This window comes from Erpetoichthys calabaricus, chromosome 4 (assembly GCF_900747795.2).
Source record: "Erpetoichthys calabaricus chromosome 4, fErpCal1.3, whole genome shotgun sequence".
In the NCBI taxonomy this organism is placed as follows: Eukaryota; Metazoa; Chordata; class Cladistia; order Polypteriformes; family Polypteridae; genus Erpetoichthys; species Erpetoichthys calabaricus.
This window is the reverse complement of record NC_041397.2, coordinates 332,929,692-332,952,282: the sequence shown is the minus strand read 5'-3', so window position 1 is coordinate 332,952,282 and position 22,591 is coordinate 332,929,692. Positions and strand designations below refer to the sequence as shown.

The 22,591-nt window shown below is 42.3% G+C and overlaps 2 protein-coding genes across 4 annotated transcripts in view; one reads left to right on the top strand and one right to left on the bottom strand.

Annotated features, from left to right (window-relative positions):
- LOC127527373 (lectin BRA-2-like) overlaps positions 1 to 22,591 on the top strand; it is a 404,208-nt gene that overhangs the window by 101,871 nt on the left and 279,746 nt on the right. The gene's annotated exons all lie outside the window — the stretch shown is intronic.
- LOC114641392 (C-type lectin domain family 5 member A-like) overlaps positions 2,088 to 22,591 on the bottom strand; it is a 1,576,682-nt gene continuing 1,556,178 nt past the window's right edge. For 2 of the 3 annotated variants that reach the window (XR_007934660.1, XR_007934661.1), the window contains exon 9: positions 2,257 to 2,479. The gene's annotated coding sequence lies outside the window, so the exon portion shown is untranslated. Of the gene's footprint in view, positions 2,184 to 2,256; positions 2,480 to 22,591 lie in introns of those variants that run through there. The other variant, XR_007934659.1, reaches the window with a different exon arrangement.

Genomic DNA, 22,591 nt, shown 5'->3' with positions numbered 1-22,591 from the left:
AAGACTCGGACATTAATAACACAGAATAGACGTCATGTCATGTGGTAGTAAATGCTCGTCACGATGGCAGCTCTGATTGTGATAAACGCTCAGTGATGTTCAGTTTCTGCTCCCTTCCAGATGTTCTCCATTTCTATATGTTTGTCATAACGAATGGCTTCAGATCTTTAGACTAAATGTAATATTCGATGACAGAATCAGAGTAAACGTATCACACCATTTATAAGTTGCTGCCTGTCTAAGATATTGAAGTAATAAAGTAACCCCACAGCTGTATCTCCATGTGTAAGAGAATTGTCTCTTTAGTGAGTCACACAAACAGCTGAGCAAAGATCCATTGATAACAAGACTGCAGCCAGCTTTATTGAATTGCCTCTAAACCTCACCATATGTTGTCACTTGCCCTGACAGTGAAGTTGTCACCCTAAGGTTTCTAGAAGAACACGGAGTCTTAACCTCAAAGGAAATCTCAGATCAAGTGAAACCAGGAAAGCTCAGCCATTGCTAAGGTCTGTGACTCCACAGCACCACAGTGACAGCCATCATCTCAAAAACATTCAGAAAAGAGCAACATCTTCATAGGAAAAGCTGGCCTGCTAATAGGGGGCAGCAATGCCTGAGTCAAGAAGTCTCAGAGGATTCCAGAAGAAACATCCAAAGAGTTTCAGAGCCTCGTCAAATTGCTAACTTGTACTAACAGACGTGCTGACATGAACAGTTTATGTTCATGAAAGTCTGATCTCAAATTATAAATCACAGAGTGTTAAGTTCTCATTACTGCTGATAAAGTTGCACCAGCCAAGCACTGAGACTCTGATCTGCAATGACACCTTCACATCGGTCACCGAGGTGTTGGATTAATAACTTTGTTTACTGAATAAAGAAAGCAGTGATTTAAAAACTGTATTGTGTCTTTCCTCTGGTCTCCTTTTTCTAATATTTCATTTCTCTAAAGGTCAGAGGCCATGCGTTAATAATACATTTTATTTATATAGCGCCTTTCCCATGCTCAAGGCACTTACAGAATATAATAAAGAACAGCAGAATATACAGTATATAGCATTGTACAAACCAGATAAATAACATAAAGAAGATTAAGACAGTAAATTCTGAAAAAAAAACAGACAATCATAACTGATGGTCTCCACCCACCACACACACACACACACACACCACCACACAGGTTACATGAGCATCTTGACAGAGAAGTAAACTGAGAGAAAAGGTAATAAAGTCAAGTAGAGCTAAAAGACAAACTGAACAGATGAGTTTTGAGTTGTTTTTAAAAGAATTCATGGAGTCAGCTGACCTGATTAATTTCGGTAGGTAATTCCAGAGTACTGGGCGCTAATACAGCTGAAGGCCCTTGCTGTCAACCCTGGAGTGTAGATTAGTGAGGGGCACAACAAAGATTACCAGAATCAGAGGACCTTAGTGGGTGGACAGGCACATAGTGATGGAGAAGGTCACTGATGTAGTTTGGTGCGAGGTTATTTAAAGCTTTGTAGGTTATTAGTAGGATTTGATATTGATTCTGTAGGACACAGGGAGCCAGTGAAGACGGAGCAGGATGGTGTGATGTGCTCGCTGCTGCTGGTTCGAGTCAAGACTCTTGCAGTTGAGTTTTGAATAAGCTGGAGCTGTGATATAAGATTAGAAGGGGCACCTGCCAGTAGGGAATTACAATAATCAATGCGGGATGTGATAAAAGCAGGACAAGTTTCTCAGAATTAGAGAAGGAGAGGAAGGAGCGAACACGGGATATGTTACAGAGGTGAAAGTAAGAAAATTTCTTAATGTGATTTATGTGGGCGGAATAAGAAAGGGAGGAATCAAAAATGACACCAAGATTTTTTACAGTAGAGGCAGGTCTGATGAGATCACTGCCAAGATGGACTGGGAAGGAGCTCATTTTATTAAGTTACATTTTAGTCCCAATTTGCAGGAGTTCAGTTTTATTGCAATTTAATTTTAAAGAGTTCTGCTCCATCCAGGTTTTAATTTCACTAAGGCAGGTTGTGAGCTAAGAAAGCTCTGATGAAGTTCCACTTTTAACATTGAAGTACAGCTGAGTATCATCTGCGTTGTGTAAAATATGTAAAAACAGAAAATACCAGGAAGGGGGTAAATACTTTATCACATCACTCAAGACAGACACAGGTTGGTGACGTATCTTCATTTTACTAAATGCTGAAAGGACTTGAATGTGTTGCTTGTTAAACAAATATAAAATTGTTTTATAAAAATCAGATTTCTTCTCATATATAAATGAAGTTTTATCATTTCATCAGTTATCTCTAACCAGCATGTGCAGTTCAGGGTCCGGGGGTCTATTTAGTCAGAACTGAGAAGAAGTCACAGACCAACACTGAGATTACAATAAGATGTCAGCTTTCATGTCCTCCCAGTCCTGTATGTAGAGTATGTTGTCACTCACTACCTCTGTCACCTACATGACAAAGTGAGGTGACCGTCTGGACTCGGCTCAGACTAGCAGCTCTATGATTTACTGATGAAGTGATCCTTACGATTCCTGAAGACAGCGGCTCTGGCAGGTGACTGGAACTCTTGATAGCAATTTAAATACGAAGAGGAAACGCAGCAGACTCACAGATCCAGTGATTACGATCTTCACATTTGTGGTTAAACACCAAGTTCATCTTCAGATCTATCAACAAACACTCTTCTTTGTCATCATCGCTGGCTCTGAAACACAAGAGGAGCTGTGAGGCCTTCTCCTGACCTGACTGACCTCGTAGCCTCACACACATCACCTGACTTCAGACATTAAACAGATGAAAGGCCACCAGGCTGTGCAGCACAGAGGATTGTAAGTCAGCAGTGTGGCTAATAAACTGAAATTCAATCCTCACTGGACACGGGCAGGCTGGGCCTGACTTAGCCATGGTGGGTGAATTAAACTAAATTATAAAGGACACTCATAATAGAAACCATACTGGACGATGACCCCCCACACACACCCCACCCTGAGTCAGGGTCGTCATTGTTGAAGATTGTATCTCAGCTGACAAACTCTTCATTCGTGTATTCTGATTCAAATGACACAACTCTACTTTTAAAGATATATATAAGGTACTGTATATTAGCACAAAGGTCTCTGAACATTAGCAGACACACTTTTGATGGTTTCTTAGATATCCCACTACATAAAATTAGCAATGCTGGGTTCAAAAACCACTTGATCTTTGTAAAATGAATGAATATGTCAAAGCCTTCATTGTGATTTGTGTAACTTGACCGTTTTTTCCGTGTTGATTGACGTGACTTTGAGGCGGACGTCTAGAAATGCTGCCATTGCTTCCTGCTTTCTGCCTGAATACACTTCTGCTAATCTGCAGTAGCCGTCCTCAGACACACGACTGACTAGTTCACTTTATCAGGCCTCTGATGATTCTGAAGACTTGGCCTTTTCTATTCTACTAAAGCCTCATGGCCTCGTTAGTGTTTATTATAGAGTGGCTTCTGCTCTTCTCTGAGCGGCCATCAGTGCTGCGGTGTCTCTTGTGACCCTTAACCATGCTGATGACCTCATTTAAGAGCTCATTAGACACTACGGCTCAACGTCTGACCTAAACTAATACATACAAATACCATTTAACAATTTAACATTTACTGACAATTCAGATTATAAATGAAGACATTTGAACACATCACCTAAAAGAACCAGTGGTCCCTCCATTGTCTAAACCCACTTCATCCTGAACAGGCGCCCAAGGCAGGAACAATCCCTGAACAGGGAGCCAGTCCATCGCAGGCAGAGAGACACACACTGCAGGGCCAATTTAGCATCGCCAATCCACTGAATGTGTGTGTTTGTGGAGCACCAGGAGGAAACCACGCAGACATGGAGAGAACATGTGAACTCAAATGCAGGGAGGACCGGGGTACCCTTGTCATCTTACAGCGGTGTGGGTAGCTACCAGTGTGCCACCCAAAAGAGAGAACCAAACCTGCGTAACTATATCTATGAGGACATGAGAGTGAAGCCTTCTGTTACTAGCAGATGAAACACCATCACTACACGTGACGACACATGCTGATGACAGCCCACCTGTGTCTGTTATCGTTCATCTGCTGTCACATTTCATGTGTTGTGTTGAACTCCTTGTCTCTTCTTGGTATTGAACTGTTCTCACTGCACTATGGGATACGTGAATTGTGAAGAGTGCACATGATAATAACATGAACTAAAACTTGACAAGTCATCGTATTGTACTTACACCATTAATAAGAAATGAAGATGAATGTGGGGCAGCGTGATGAAGCTCTGCCCAAGTATATGGTGCCCGGCTCATTTCAGAGTTTGACTGCCCTGTGCCAGCCTGGCTTTTGGGCAGATTTTGGGCTCTTTGCTGTCTGGATGGTGTGCAGCTCCCTCAGTTGGATACAGCAGGCAGGAGTAGAGTTGTATGGATGAATGGACTCTTTATGACCAACAATATCCCATAATCTGCCTATTATATGTCAGCTATCACACCCGCAGTAATCCACTTTGTGTCCATTCACACTCCTACCTCAGCCGCTTCGGCTACTCACTGTCCCTGTGGCACCCTGTGGCCTCGTGGCACCTCAGCCGGGTGTTTAAGTTCAGAAATGACATTCTCACTTATTTACTTGTAGTTTGGTTTACTGCACTGCAGAGCGTTTGTCATTTGTAACGTATTTCATTATTGTCTTCAGAGCTCTGAGAAACGACATTCATGACTACATGTGTGAGGCCAGCAGTCCTGGCAGGATTAGAGGAAAGGAGTTGCTAAACGTGAAGTCAGCAGTCACCGGCCATATTTATGTGACATTTATACAAAAATGGTCTGTGATTCAATAATGTCAGAAAGGCACAAATTATTGTGATGTCCGTTCATCTGTTTTATGTTATCAAATAAGACAGCAGACAGTGTGTTTGTCACCTCTAATGACAGTAAAGTGTCATCTGTAGGTGACCCCCTTTCTGCTCCTGCCTAATACGGTTTTGGAGCTCATTCAGTCAAAGTGAGACGTCTCGACTCAAAGGAGTCTTCTTACCTCTTGGATTTCACAGGTCCGGCGTCCATCCTGCTATATTTGTTTTCTTTACTGATGTTATACGGCCAATCCAAAAATATCTTGAGTGACAGCAGCTTTCTTTTTTAAAAAGCCCTGATAAGAAAACATGAAATAAAGAAGTTGATGTACAGTTGAACTTGCATGTGTCTTTATTATTGAATTGACTTCTCTTAGTCACAATCAATCAAACACATTTGACCTCCTTTTTAACTTTAATATAAGCTGCCTGAGTCTCACTTATAAATGTAACAATCAGACAAAACTCTCAGTGTGTCACCTGCTTTTATAATAAACTGAGCTATTGTGTCACTTCTTGTGTCACATGAGCAGATGGCAGTGATGCCCAACACTAATAATGTGTCAGTGCGCTAACAGAGATACTGGATACTAAATACGACATCCCTGGGGGAAATCTCACAAAAACCCCAGCGCCTCAATGGAAATCAACCAATGACAGAATCTGCAGACATTTGTACTGATTTGGGTCTTAACAGGGGCCTATCACCTCAGAAGGGCAGTTCAGTGGCATTCTGGGTTTTATTTGGAGCGATGCAATGGCCACCTGGTGATTTACATGAACAAATGATGAACAAAACTTAAATTGCTTTATCTACTAATTGACTAACTCATCACCAGTGACCCTTTTGTCCATTACGTATCTCCCAGACGTTGAACCAAAAACCAGAAATGCATTTAAACGTAATGTAGAAACGGCAACTCTAAGAGCTCCTGGAGCCAAGAAAGAAGAAACAGCAACTAGGATTCACAGCATGTCTGATGGCGTCAGTTGTAGCGAATGAAGAAAGACACAGAGAGTCCTCTGAGAGAATCTTTACTTTCTCACACAGTCAACACTAAACAAAGAGTCTCTGAGACTTTGATTAAAATGGCAGTCGCTCTGAGCCTTTGAAATGTGTTGACAGACTCTTCAGATCTATTGGTGGAATCTGCTAAACAAAGACATTCCTGCTGTAATAACATACTGAGCTGACTCCACTTCAGATTAGACCTTCTTGAGATGCACTTTCAAAGAGTTTTGTTTTTAATGCTCTTGTCCTGACAGTTTAACTTACAGTATACAGTTTGAAGACAGACATTTTAAATCCACCTGCGTAAATGACATACCAGCACGTCAGAACTTTCTATATTCACTAGTCGTCCACCGCTTGTCTTGCACCAATCACGGCTCTTATTCCAGGTCATTTCATCAATGGAAATGAAGTAACACTTGGAACTGAAGAAGACCCAACCCGGTTTAAATAGAGAGCAAGTCTTATCTGTGGAAAATGAAACAAAAGAGCAAATGAAAAATGAGGGATTAGATGAGCAAGGAGCTCACAGTCTACTAACCCTGCAGCAGAGCACTCACCGGGACACATGTTTGTAGCATTGCAGTATAATTCCTTCAGATAACTGAACTCCTTGGTCAGTTCATCAAGTTTCTCATTCAGAGTTGCGTACTGAGACTGCAGGGTATCTTGGCTCTCTTGTAGTTCAGTGTAGTTTGCGATGCATTCAGACTTTAGGATATCTTGACTTTCCTTTACTTCAGTGTAGTTTGCGATGCATTCAGACTTTAGGATATCTTGACTTTCCTTTACTTCAGTGTAGTTTGCACATTCAGACTTTAGGATATCTTGACTTTTCCTTTACTTCAGTGTAGTTTGCGATGCATTCAGACTTTAGGATATCTTGACTTTCTTTACTTCAGTGTAGTTTGCGATGCATTCAGACTTTAGGATATCTTGACTTTCCTTTACTTCAGTGTAGTTTGTGCACATTCAGACTTTAGGATATCTTGACTTTCCTTTACTTCAGTGTAGTTTGCGATGCATTCAGACTTTAGGATATCTTGACTTTCTTACTTCAGTGTAGTTTGCGATGCATTCAGACTTTAGGATATCTTGACTTTTCTTTACTTCAGTGTAGTTTGCGACGCATTCAGACTTTAGATATCTTGACTTTTTTACTTCAGTGTAGTTTGACAATTCAGACTTTAGATATCTTGACTTTTCTACTTCAGTGTAGTTTGCGATGCATTCAGACTTTAGGATATCTTGACTTTTCTTATTCAGTGTAGTTTGATGCATTCAGACTTTGATATCTTGACTTTTCTTACTTCAGTGTAGTTCGATGCATTCAGACTTTAGTATCTTGACTTTCTTACTTCAGTGTAGTTTGCGACATTCAGACTTTAGATATCTTGACTTTTCCTTTAATTCAGTGTAGTTTGCGACATTCAGACTTTAGGATATCTTGACTTTTCTGTACTTCAGTGTAGTTTGCGATGCATTCAGACTTTAGGATATCTTGACTTTCCTTTACTTCAGTGTAGTTTGCGACGCATTCAGACTTTAGCATATCTTGACTTTTCATTAATTCAGTGAAGTTTGCAACAAATTCAGACTTTAGCATATCTTGACTTTTCATTACTTCAGTGAAGTTTGCAACAAATTCAGACTTTAGCATATCTTGACTTTTCTGTACTTCAGTGTAGTTTGCGACACATTCAGACTTTAGGATATCGTGACTTTTCTTTACTTCAGTGTAGTTTCTTTTCCATTCAGAACTTTCATTATCGACTCTTTCTTCCAGATTACTGAAAACTTTGACCATTTCATGAAGTTTCTCATTCAGAGTTACGTACTGAGACTTCAGGATATCTTTGCTCTCTTGTAGTTCAGTGAAGTTATTGGTCAGGATATAATTTGAATTTCTCAACTCTTCCAGCTCTTGCTCCTTGTGATTTATTTTTATGAAATCTGAGGAAAACAAATCACACCATACAATCAGTAATATAAAATAATATATCTTTTACACTTGAGTTAAGAGTGCTCTCAGTTCTGCAGTGATAAAGAATCCCCTGCCTTGTGTTCTGCTCATTTTACTCCATCACAGTTTGTAATAACAGATGAAGATTATGTTTTACTAATTTTCAGTGTGTAACAGCAGCTCTGTTTTTCAGCTTTTTTATTTTAATCAACGTAAAGGGAGTATAAACAAGCTGAGATAGACTATAATCTTTATTTGTTATTTGTGTCAAGTCTCAACATTCGGGACCCTCACCTGACCTCAAACAGTCCACATGACCCCCTAGTAGGTCGTAACCCAGAATGGCACAGTGGCAAGTGAAAGACAACAACTGGTTTTGAAAGTCAAACTGCAATAACAAAATAATAAAGTGTGTCACGCATGTGTGTCCTTAGGGTCACCTTCTGGTCTCATCTGAAGTAAGCCAATCATTTTCATTTTTTTTAATTTCAAGTAAACAGGGTGACCCGGTTGGCACCCCAACATTTATTCAGAGTCCTGTTCTTCCCGAGTCCGATGACAAGTGGCGTAGTCAGAAGGATTTTGTACCTTACGATGGCAGAAACTAGCCAACCTGCTGGAATCAGTCCAACAACTGGTGGACCAGATAAACCAGTTACAAATTCACCAAAGGCAGACCTGGCAGAAACCAAAGCACGAGTTTAGGCAGCAGGAGCCCAACACCTTGGACGAGGACAGGGACCTGCCCAACTGAAGTCCTAATGTGTCCTGTGGATGACGTTGAGTTGTACCTGCTGATTTCTGAGGACACTACTGCCTGACACTGCTGGCCACCATGAATGGGCACATCTACTCAATGCCTTCCTAAAAGGGGAAGAGCAAGAGGTATTTTAGAATTTGAAGGAAAATGATGGGCATGACAGCACGAGGTTAACAAACACTTATCACGTGAAGGAGATGTCACCTCTTGGGAGTGCCCTGCTTTTACAGTTCAAGGACTACAAGGGGCATGGCCAGTTACACTCAGTGGGCATCCTCTCTAACCTCTGGGTGATAAGAGAGATACAAGTGTTAGCAATCGCGCCCCCCTGGTGTCCCAGAGTGGTAGCGCTTACCTCAGATGAGCCCAGAAGGTGACCCCCGAACACACACATGTGACAAGTGCAATGCAGTAAGAAAGAAGTCAATAAATAGTCCATAAAAAGGCAGTGCAATTGTGGAGGTTAAAAACAGACCATCAATACTTTAAAGCCCCTCACTGAAATGATTCAAGGCATCAGGTTAGTCTCCTCGACAAGATAAGCACACCTCTCTCAGCCCCCCATCAACTGACTCTCCTCCCACCTGCCCTCTCCATCTTTGGCCGAGACACACCTAGCCGGCCCCCCGTCATCACATATACTGTATTGTTCTACCCGGACCTCTGGAGGGACAATCCAAGTCTCCGCTCTTACACTAAAGTTCAGCAGGGAGACCCCTCACAGCCCCAGTGAAATTGGCTCCATTGCAGTCGTCCGACCTCCCTGCCTCCCCACCTCCTCTGTACTTTCTTGCACTGCTGATCTTTACTTGAAGTTCTCTCTCCTTATCCTCCAACCTCCCCGAGTACTGCTCAGCATTTCCTTTTAAATATCAGTGGGCACAGTACTTAATTAAGTGCCCCAGAGTGCCAATGAGGCAATCAGCCAGACCAGGTGCATCTGCACATGAATGTAGGATTCAGTGACCACCTCATTAACAGCTGCTCCACCACACTACGACATACCGAGCTAACCAGACTGTTTTTGTTTTTTATTAATTTGCACCACCGTGGTCCTCACCTCGTGACAATCTGGGTAACTTTTATCTTCAGGTTGTCACTCCGATGCTGAGAGTTGCTAAGACGTTGTTAGCGCACACCACTAGTTGATTACATAAGTGCATCCAGCAGCTCTTACTCACCGGAGAGAAGCCGTCAGTCTTGAATGAGCTCAGGGCACGCCAAGGCTACAGGGCTGATGTAATATGAAGGGGGAAATGAAGAAGAACGACTGAATCCTTATGTTCCTTTAATTATTATGGAAATAATAAGGAGTCAGAGAGAGTAGAGAAGATGAAGTATGAGGAGTTTTACTGAGAAGAAAAAGGACTTTAAAGTTACTGAGCAAAGTCTCCATTATGACAAGTCTGGGGTCCTACAATGTACTACAACGACTACTTCTAGTTTTGTGTGAGAGGAAGATAAGAGCAGACAGCTCCACATGAAGCAAAATCAACACTGGAGTCTCTCAGGGGTCTCTCCTTGGACCCTCATTACTTCATCTGATTGATTCTGGTATAAAAATGGAGGGACAGCAGACACTGAGGAGGCAGTAAAAATAAAAAGACCTGGACAACCTTCAGAACTGGAAGAACACTTGGAACATGCAATTTAATGTAGAAAAGTGCAAAGTGCTACACGTGGGCCAAAGGAACATCAGGTATGAATACAAGATGGGAGACAGTGAGCTACAGGAAGAGACCTCTGAATAGGATTTAGGGCTTTATGGTGACAACATTTTCAGTGACTAACCAATGTGCAGCAGCAATTATAACGACAAATAACCGTTAAAGTCAATGGACAGTATGCTCAAACTATATAATACACTAGTAAGACCTCATCTGGAGTACTGTGTGCAGTTCTGGTCACCACAGTACAAGAAAGACATAGCAGCACTTGAAGCTGTGCAGAGGAGAGCAGCCAGGTGCATCATGGGACTGAAGAACATGTCTGACTGTGACACACTCTGTGAATTAGACCTGTTTAGTATTGAGCAGAGGACAACATGTGGGGACCTCATCTGGGTGTGTAAAATCCTCAAAGGCATTAATAAAGTAGAGCCAGCAGAATTCTCTCAGCTTAAGAGTGAATCACAAACTCGAGGACATCGAGGGAAATTAAGAGGAAGTGCCTTTAAAAAAGAAGCCAGGAAGTTCTTCATACACAGAGTTGTGGGACTCGGAAATAAACTACTGAGACATGAAATTAGAGAAGAAACCTCAACAACCTTAAAGAAGAATCAGGAGGAGATGTTGGGACAGCTTAGTTATTAGCTAAACACACGGGCCTGATGGACTGAAGGGTCTCCTCTCGTTTGTCGCATTTCTTATGTTTCTGTTCCTGCAGTTTCTCTTCATTGTCATGAGGTCTTGTGCCCTCACAGGTGGCGCAGTGGTAGTGCTGCTGCTTTGCAGTAAGGAGACTGTGGAAGAGTGTGGGTTAGCTTCCCTGTGTGGATAGCGCTTTGAGTACTGAGAAAAGCGCTATATAAATGTAATGAGTTATAATTATTAGTGACATCTATTGAGATGACAGTGGAGTATTTTGTGTAACGCTTATTGTTGTTATTGTGTCTTAATAACAGTAAATGATAATTTAGGGCACATTACATGATAAATACATAAAACGAGACAACAAATGCACTCGTGTCCTAAACTCCACAGGTCTATAAAAGTTAAACATAACTTAGGCTGGAGGAGGCTGTGATGAGGACACTGGACGACAGCAGTTTAAAGAGAGGGAATGGAGTCAGGAGACGACAGACAGATAACCAGAAGACAAATCTATACTAATAAAAGGCAAAGCCCTCACTGACTGACTCACTGACTGACTGACTGACTGACTCACTCACTCACTCACTCACTCATCACTAATTCTCCAACTTCCCGTGTAGGTAGAAGGCTGAAATTTGGCAGGCTCATTCCTTACAGCTTACTTACAAAAATTAGGCAGGTTTCATTTCGAAATTCTACGTGTAATGGTCATAACTGGAACCTGTTTTTTGTCCATATACTCTAATGGAGGAGGCGGAGTCATGTATCGCGTCATCACGCCTCCTACATAATCACGTGAACTAAAAACAAGGAAGAGATTTACAGCACGAGTCAAACACGGGAACGAAGGTAAATGACGTTAATTTTTGAGTGTCTTTTAATACTGTGTAAGCATACATATTAACGCATGTGCAATTAAACGTGTGCATTTACGGGGTGATTTCTCAGGCTTTAAAGCTCGCCTTTTATTAAAGAGGTAAATGCAAACTGTTTTCATTCTGAAGGGCACAAACCATGTTAGATTTCATGCTCAAGAGTAAACTCAGCACACAGCTTGGTCATATTACAACCGGTTCATTTTCCTCAGTTTAAAAAGGTTTACTTTTCTTCTTAATAAAATTTTTAAAGCAGTACTTCGCCGCTGCGAAGCGCGGGTATTTTGATATATAGCAAAATATATCGCGTCATCACGCCTCCCACGTAAGCGCGTGAACTGACCCGCTGCCGTTTGCAATGCCATATTCGCGAGATACAAGTTAAATGAGAAGACACATTTAACTGCCGGGTCTTAGCTAACATTAAATAAACCCGTGGACATCGCAACATCACACAAGAGAGCAGCTCACGTGAAGTGACTGAACGCAGCAGGAGTGATCACTTCGATGAATCAAACCTGTTCAAAAAACAAATAACACAGGTACGAACAGAATATGAAACCGATTGTGGATTTGCGTACAGCCACTGAAACTTTGTGACGGCACGAGACTTTGGGTCACATGTCTGCAAAACAACCTCATTGAGGCAACTATTTTTACTGGCGGTGGCTCAGGGGAGAGAGTTTTTATTCCTCGCATCCCCGTTATACCCCTGATCTCCCATTTCAATTCAAACGCCTACAATTTCCACTAAGGCTCTGCTTCGCAATGACAATTAATAAGTCTCAGGGACAGACCCTACAAAAGGTTGGCATTGATTTGAGGCAGGACTGCTTTTCACATAGCAAACTGTACGTTGCATGCTCAACAGTAAGCTCAGCACACAGCTTGGTCATATTACAAGCAGAGGGGCAAACTGACAACGTGCTATACAAAGAGATCCTTAACAAATAATTATTGGTACATTTTCTCTCAGTTTAAAAAGGTTTACTTTTCTTCTTAATAAAAATTTTAAAGCAGTACTGCGCCGCTGCGAAGCGCGGGTATTTTGATATATATATGTAGATATGTATATATATATATATATATATATATATATATATATATATATATATATATATATATATATGTAGATATGCGTATATATATATATATATATATATGTATATGTAGATATGTATATATATATATTATGTAGATATGTATATATAGATATATAATAATATATATGTATATGTAGATATAAATATACTGTATATATATATATATAGTGTCTGTGTGTGTATATATTATGTGTGTATATATATATGTATGTGTATATGTATATATGTATATGTGTGTGTGTGTATGTATGTGTATATATATGTTGACATATGTATATATATGTATATATATGTGGATGTGTATATGTATGTGTATATATATATATATATATATATATATATATATATATATATGTATATCTGTAGATATGTAGATATGTATATATATGTATATACGTGTATGTATATATATGTTTATGTGTGTGTGTGTGTATATTATATCTATATATATGACAGCAACACTCATAACAATGAAAACACAATTACATTTACAGTATATATATTGTAGATATGTATATATATATATATATATGTGTGTGTAAATGTATATATGTATGTATGTATGTCTGTCTAGATACTGTCAAATAAATGAACCACACGCCGTGGCGCAACGTTAGGGGCTTCGCCGCTGACGTCTGAGGTTCGATTCCCGAGAGGGAGTGCAGTGGATTGTGTACACCTGATGAGCCCAGAATGAGGGGCGAAACACGTGTCGCGTACTCTTTGCATTTATTTGACAGTAAAACTATTTCAACCATATATATATATATATATATATATATTAGTGTGTATGTATGTGTGTATATATATATATAATATATATACTATATATATATATATATATATATATATATATATATATATGTTGTGTATATGTATATATGTATATGTGTGTGTATGTACTGTATGTGTGTATATATATGTTGATATGTGTATGTATATATATGTGGATATGTGTATATATGTATATGTATATTTATGTTTATGTGTGTGTATATTATCTATATATATAATTCACTAAGCCAGAAGACAAGTAGCCGACCATGGAAAGCACGCTGGAAGGGGCGTGGATTCACTAAACCGCCGACAAGTAAGATGCCAATGGCGCACGCAGGAAGGAGCCACGCTCACCAACTCTTAGACCACTGGATACGACGAAAGAATCACAGAGCCACGCCCACCAACTCGGACGCGAAGCCAAGGGAAACATGCTGTCATTTCTGTTTGTCTGTGCCACAGTACACTTGCAGCTCTGAGCCACGTTGACTTTTCATTAGTCAACCTCAGTGGAACCTTGGTTCACACACGGGCAGTGCCAGACAGAGAGAGCCGCGCAATCCTTTAAAACTGAGGTTAAAACACAATGAAAGAAGCAGTCTTTAAACACCAATAAGCCCTGTGCCTCTTTTTCATTAGCGTCTCACCTGCTTCAGGCCCTGCAACAGTCGAGACGCTCTCTCAGCAGCTGACCTTCTCTGTGCCTGACTCCACTACTGTCAGTCGCCTGATTAAAAATGGCGTTTTGAAGGGGAGCTATGAACCCGCTATACCACAGGAACACATTGCCTTCGAGCCTGCTCTCGCTCACTGTAATGTACTGGCTTGCTCTCTCTCTCTCTCCTCACTCGCTCACACACTGGACAAGGGAGAATGCCCGAAGCAGAGAGACAGAGGGGGTGGGGGCTTGCGTGCTACTGAGAGGGGGGGGGCTGGGGAGGCTCGGGTGCTGCTGAGAGGGAGAGAGGGGGGGGGCTGGGGAGGCTGCGTGCTGCTGAGAGAGAGAGAGAGAGGGGGGGGCTGGGGAGGCTGCGTGCTGCTGAGAGAGAGGGGGGGGGCTGGGGAGGCTGTGCTGCTGAGAGAGAGAGAGAGAGGGGGGGGCTGGGGAGGCTGCGTGCTGCTGAGAGAGAGAGAGGTGGGGGCTGGGGAGGCTCATGTGCTGCTGAGAGGGGGGCTGGGGAGTCTCGCGTGCTGCTGAGAGAGAGAGAGAGGGGGGGCTGGGAAGGCTCACGTGCTGCTGAGAGAGAGAGGGGGGGTTGGGAGGCTCGCGTGCTGCTGAGAGAGGGGGAGGGGGCTCGCTTGCTGCTGAGAGAGAGAGAGGGGGGCTGGGGAGGCTCACGTGCTGCTGAGAGAGAGAGAGGGGGGGGCTGGGAGGCTCGGGTGCTGCTGAAAGAGAGAGGGGGGGGGGGTTGGGGAGGCTCGCGTGCTGCTGAGAGAGAGAGCCTGCGCATGCACTGCACATGCCATGCAGCTGAGCAGGGAGCCTGGGTGTTTGTGTCAGTGTTATTTCAATGTTTTTACTATTACACTGTGCATTCTATGGTGTAATAATTAACTATATTTGTGCTTAAAAATCTTTAAAAAAAATATATTACATACAGTTTCGTATGATCTGAAATGGATTAATTGTATTTACATACAATCCTATAGGGGGAAATTGCTTCGGTTCACGACCAAATCGGTTTACGACCCCAGAGGTTAGGAACGAATTATGGTTGTGAACCGAGGTTCCACTGTATATTGAGTCTAGAAAAACATGCTCAGCAAGTCTTTGATAGGCTGCAACAAAATGATGACAGAACGGGCTCATTTTTTTCTCTCACAAGCTGGGTGGGTGTTAGTTAGTTAAATTAGTTACTCGAAGGATTTCAAGATTTAATACGCACAAGCGGTAACTACTGCAAAAGCAGCCCAACCAGAAAAGACTGCTGGCAAAAAGTGGCTGACAAATTAACGCGTGTGCATTGTACTTACTGAAAGCGGCATTACGGATTTTGCAAATGTTCATTTTTTCCCTCTGCTTAAAAAACAATAAAAAAGCGGCGTGATTATGCGGCGTATACTACGCCACGGGGTTGGTATGCAGTGTGTAAAACTGTTTGTCGCGGATAATTTGCCTTATACTTTAACACAAAGACCAATTTCCTGATTAGATTTGCCTTTGCGATGACAATTGATAAGGCACAGGGCCAAACTTTCAAAAAGATGTGCATGTATCTGCCAAAAGCAGTTTTCAGTCACGGACTGTTGTACGTTGCTCTCTCCAGAGTTCCAACTTTTCATTCACTTACTGGTATGCCCTGCAGGACAACGTGCAGCGAGGGAGAGAGAGTGAGCGAGCACACACACACGTACAGGCGTGCGAAGAGAGAGAGCGCTGGACGCATTAAGAATAATATACTTCATTACATTGATATACCGGTGTTTTCAGTATTCAAAGCGCTATCCACACAGGGAGAAACCGGGAAGCGAACCAAAATCTTCCACAGTCTCCTTACTGCAAAACAGCAGCACTACAATGCGCTACAAGGCAGTTAAAGAATGCACCCGGCTCGATTTTTGTTTTCACTTCTGTTTACAGCGATGGATCGTAGCGTGCATTGTTGCAATGTTACTTTTCGTGGTGGCTTATTACATTACGGATGTTTCACATGTTAATTTTTATCCCTGTGCTTAAAAGACATTAAAAAAGTGTTTCTCAACTGTGACTCCGGAACAACTCAGTACGCAAGCTATATTAAGCGTCAACAATGAAGACTCACTTACACCCTTAAGGAACAACGTGCTGAAACTTATCCCTACCGACGAAGTAAACTTTCACCAGCATGGCCTCCATCGTCACAGACGATCCCGCTTTCAGTCACGGACAATTGTATGTTGCTCTCTCCAGAGGTCCATCTTTTCATTCACTCACAGTGGTATCAACAAACCCACCCATTTGGACAACTGTGTCGTTCAGCAAGTGTTCACCCATCAATACATAATTATGTGTCATATGTTACGCCGCGGGTTGGCTAGTAAATATATAAGGACAGCAACACTCATAACAATAACAACACAATTACATTGACAATCATGTCACATTATTTTTAAAATGTTTCCTTTTCTTTTTCATAACCTCTTTAAACACACTACTTCTCCGCTGCGAAGCGCGGGTATTTTGCTAGTATTTAAATTAGTAAAGGTGTTTTTATTTTTATATTTATAGTTGTTTTTGCACTTCTATAAATGTTAATTTCCCCTTCATCACAAATAAAGTATAATGTATGACTGTATATGTATGTGTACTTTTCTACTTTTATTTTTCTATTTTTATTATTGATCACTCCTACCACTTTATTTTATGTGGATTTGTTCCCTGGACACACTTACTTTTACAATGTGGGCATGGATTTTTACACGCCGAGACTCGCCTATTCAAGTACTCAACTTCGAGCGCTGAGATCAAATGCCAGTGCCGGTGTGGTTCCCTATTTACCCGACGAGGTAAGAAGGCGGTATCGTGGCAGCAGAGCCGGCACTAAGCTAAAAAATGAAGCGGCTTGCGAGAAAGTGGCGTTTCAAGCCTTCGGTGCCTTCTGTGATTCTGGGGAATGTGAACTCAATCCTCAAATAAGATCGACGAACTGGCCTGCGCTGGTGAAAAATGTCAGGACCTACAGAGAATGCAGTTTAATAATAATAATAATAATAATAATAATAATAATAATAATACATTTTATTTATATAGCGCCTTTCCCATGCTCAAGGCACTTTGTGAAACGTGGCTAACTACCACCATCCCAGATGCTAACGTGGAGCTACCCGGTTTAGCACCGTTAGAGCGGACAGAGACGCAAGTACCTGTGGGAAGCACAAAGGAGGAGGACTCGCTCTCTATGTTAATACATGGTGGTGTAACTCTGGACATGTTAACGTCAAAATCTCCACTTGCTGCAGGGACATCAAAACTGTTGTGCCGTAAGTTTACGTCCCTACTACTTGCCCACGAGAGTGTTGGACATGTCATTGTTGTCATCGTGTATATTCCTCCTTGGGCGACGTGGAGATAGCGAGTGACATCATCCATTTGCTGTTGCTAAGTTACAAACGCAGCACCCTGAGGCGCTTGTGCTAATCGCTGGAGACTTTAACCATGTGACGCTGGGACAAACATTACCTGCATTCTCCCAGTATGTGGACTGTAACACCCGGGGAAACAAGACTATTGATTTACTGTATGCAAACGTTAAAGACGCTACAGCACCACCCCGCTGCCTGCGCTTGGGAAAGGAGAATCATAACCCTGGTTCTGCTTCAGCCTCACTACAAACCAAAGTGAGAGTCCTACCTGTAACCACACGATCATTCAGGAAGTGGACCCTGGAGGCTGAGAATACTCTGAGAGAATGTTTTGGAACTACAGACTGGGATATCCTGCAGGGATCACATAGTGAGAACATTGAGGAGGTTGTTGACTGCACTGCTGACTACATCAACTTCTGTATGGACATTGTAGTTCCAGTAAGAACAGTACGCTGCTATGCTAACAACAAGCCATGGATTACAAGTGACATCAAGGGCCATTTGAACCAGAAGAAAAGGGCCTTTAAAGACGGTGATCAGCATGAGCTCAAGCGCGTGCAGAAGGAACTCCGAGTCCAGCTCAGGGCGGCGAAGGAGCAGTACAGGAGAAAGCTGGAGCAGAAGTTGCACGAATAACAGCATGAAGGAAGTGTGGGATGGGATGAAGATCATCACTGGCTGCAGCTCGAAGCGGGGTACCACCATTGAGAGAGACGTGAAGAGAGCAAACCAAATGAACAACTTCTTTAACAGGTTTGACCACCCTAACCCACTCTCACCTCTGAGTACTGCACTCTCTACACATCCTTCTGCTGATACCAACATAGGAGAGACATCCCCACCCACAATTACAGCAGCGCAGGTGAGCAGAGAGCTGAGGAGACTTCATGCCAGCAAAGCAGCAGGTCCAGATGGAGTATCGCCACGACTGCTGAAGGTCTGTGCATCGGAGCTGGGGGGTCCTCTACAGCGCATCTTCAACCTGAGCCTGGAACAGGGGAGAGTCCCGAGGCTTTGGAAAACATCTTGTATCACCCCAGTCCCAAAGGTATCATGTCCTAGTGAGCTGAATGACTTCCGGCCTGTCGCTCTAACATCACATGTGATGAAGACCATAGAGAGGCTGCTGCTTCACCACCTTAGGCCACAGGTTCAACACGCCCTTGACCCTCTGCAGTTTGCATATCAGGAGAAGGTGGGAGCGGCGGATGCCATCATCTACATGCTACACCGATCCCTCTCCCACTTGGACAGAGGCAGTGGCGCTGTAAGAATTATGTTTCTAGACTTCTCTAGCGCCTTCAACACAATCCAACCTCTGCTCCTTAGGGACAAGCTGACAGAGATGGGAGTAGATTCATACCTAGTGGCATGGATCGTGGACTATCTTAAAGACAGACCTCAATATGTGCGTCTTGGGAACTGCACGTCTGACATTGTGGTCAGCAACACAGGAGCGCCACAGGGGACTGTACTTTCTCTGGTCCTGTTCAGCCTATATACATCGGACTTCCAATACAACTCGGAGTCCTGCCATGTGCAAAAGTTCACTGACAACACTGCTATCGTGGGCTGCATCAGGAATGGGCGGGAGGAGGAGTATAGGGACCTAATCAATGACTTTGTTAAATGGTGCGGACTCAAACCACCTACACCTGAACACCAGCAAAACCAAGGAGCTGGTGGTGGATTTTAGGAGGCCCAGACCCCTCATAGACCCAGTGATCATCAAAGGTGACTGTGTGCAGATGGTGCAGACCTATAAATATCTGGGAGTGCAGCTGGACGATAAATTAGACTGGACTGCCAATACTGATGCGCTGTGCAAGAAAGGACAGAGCTGGTTATACTTCCTTAGAAGGCTGGCGTCCTTCAACATCTGCAATAAGATGCTGCAGATGTTCTATCAGACAGTTGTGGCGAGTGCCCTCTTCTACGCAGTGGTGTGCTGGGGAGGCAGCATTAAGAAGAAAGACGCTTCACGCCTGGACAAACTGGTGAGGAATGCAGGCTCTATTGTTGGCATGGAGCTGGACAGTTTAACATCTGTGGCAGAGTGAAGGGCGCTCAGCAGGCTCCTATCAATTATGGAGAATCCACTGCATCCACTAAATAGGATCATCTCCAGACAGAACAGCAGCTTCAGCGACAGACTGCTGTCACTGTCCTGCTCCACTGACAGACTGAGGAGATCTTTCCTCCCCCAAACTATGCGACTCTTTAATTCCACCCGGGGAGGTAAACGTTAACATTCAACATTATACATAGTTATTGTCTGTTTTTCACCTGCATTATTATCATTCTTTAATTTAATATTATTTATTGTATCAGTATGCTGCTGCTGAAGAATGTGAATTTCCCATTGGGATTAATAAAGTATCTATCTATCTATCTATCTATCTATCTATCTATCTATCTATCTATCTATCTATCTATCTATCTATCTATCTATCTATCTATCTATCTATCTATCTATCTATCTATCTATCTATCTATCTATCTATCTATCTATCTATCTATCTATCAATTCTAAAAGCACTCTCATGTGAACTAATGTTAAATATCCTGAGATTTCTTATACAATGTGATGACGCCGCAGTGTAATGCAGGACCACAGCATAGCGTCCCAGAAGTAAACCCAGTATGTCTCATAGAAGAGTAGTCTCTTGTAGATATTAAATTGGGATTATCTCACAGCAGTAATACAGCATTGGAGCAGCTAGCTACTGTAAGTGCCCTGAAGATGGGATGGGCTGGACGTCTGATTGACAAGTGACCTGTCACACAGAGACGCAGGCTCTGCATTGCACAAGTTTCACGAAGGTCTGCACTTTATCCATCAAGCCTGGGAAGACTCAAGAAGGCAGAGGACCGAATAAACTGCAGTCCCATGAAGAAGATGAGAATGTTATTTGGTTGATCGCTGGGCGAGAGCATGTCGGGATGAAGGACCATCAGGGATCCTGGCTGTGCTACACGATGGGGATGGCTTCACACTTTATACACATGTCGTAAATGAAGGACGGTCCTAGGGTGTGTGTGTGTGTGAACTGTTAATATTTGAATCTGTTGACTGTATATAGTGCAGAACTGACCTCTCTGTACTATTCTGTCCCTTTCATCTCCTGGAGTTCAAAAGAAATACCAACATACGGACACATGTGGACACTGGTCAAGATTGGGGGGGGCAAAAAAAAAACATGGTAATGTCATGACAACAACCGCATGAAGGTATGAAAATGAATATAATGTTACATTAGTGCAACAATGTATTCCAAAATGTACAATACAGGTTATAAAATGAATTATTCCTAATGTCATATATACCGAAGTCTCTCTTTTTATGTCAGTGTGGCTTTGACATGATGGATCAGAAGGCACATACTAATTCAGCGTGAGCAGGAACACTCAAGAATTCAACTGAATAAAAAAATTCACATCCACAGTCATCGTCAGTCACGCACACCACTCACATCCACATCTACTGTTTTCCAAGTCTCGTTCGCGCACAAGAACTGACACGGTTTTCAAATAAAGATGGGGTGTAACAAAACAGTGTTGTGTTGTGTGAAAGCTTGAATGTGAGTGAGACAATAAAACTGAAAAACAAAACACTTTGACAAGTACTATAAATTGACAGACACAAATCAAATGTATGTTTTTATTGTATGATATAAACAATAAGAGCAGCTCACTACTCAAAATGGTAAATTTGGGAAGCAGCTGATATCAAAACCACGCCCTCTTGATTGGAAGGCAGCAGTTCTTAGCATTGCACCACACAAGCTGTCATATCAGCCGCCTACTGTAACGTGCTTTCTTTCTTCTTCAGTTAAATTCTTGAATAAAAGTGCACTTGTTTTGTTATACTTGTACCTTTTGTGAAAGTGTTTATTTCATATTTGTATTTCAGGCTTCACACCTTATACATTTCATGTCTACATTTTGTGAATCTATACTAATAAAAGGCAAAGCCCTCACTGACTGACTGACTGACTGACTGACTGACTGACTGACTGACTGACTGACTCACTCACTCACTCACTCACCTCACTCACTCACTCACTCACTCACTCACTCACTCACTCACTCACTCACTCACTCACTCATCACTAATTCTCCAACTTCCCGTGTTGGTGGAATTTTGAAATTTGGCAGGCTCATTCCTTACAGCTTACTTACAAAAGTTAGGCAGGTTTCATTTCAAAATTCAAAGCATAACGGTCATAACTGGAACCTCTTTTTTGTCCATATACAGTAATGGACAGCAGCTCGCTGGCCGTGGGAGGCAGGGTTGCAGCGGTTGCGTATCGTGTCATCACGCCTCACACGTAATCATGTGAACTGACTGTGAAGGAGAAAGGACGGCCTTATATGGCATTCATTTATAAAACAGCGGACAGGCTGAGTAAAGGCAGCTTCACAAAAAACAGATCCTTAACAAATTGTTATTGGTATATTTTCCCTCAGTTTAAAAAGGTTTTCTTTTGATCTTAATAAAAATTTAAAAGCAGAACTTCGCTGCTGCAAAGTGCGCCTGACTTTATTGAAAAGAAACTAAATTTGCAGTGCCGCTATTCAATGACACTTGCCTAACGTCTGACTTTATTGAAAAGAAACTAATCTTGCAGCGCCGCTCTTCATTGACGCGCCGCTATTCAATGACACTTGCCTAACGTCTGACTTAATTGAAAAGAAACTAAATTTGCAGTGCCGCTATTCAATCACACTTGCCAAACGCCTGACTTTATTGAAAAGAAACTAATCTTGCAGCGCTGCTATTCAATCACGCGCCGCTATTCAATGACACTTGCCTAATGCCTGACTTAACTGAAAACAAACCAAACTTGCAGCGCCGCTGCT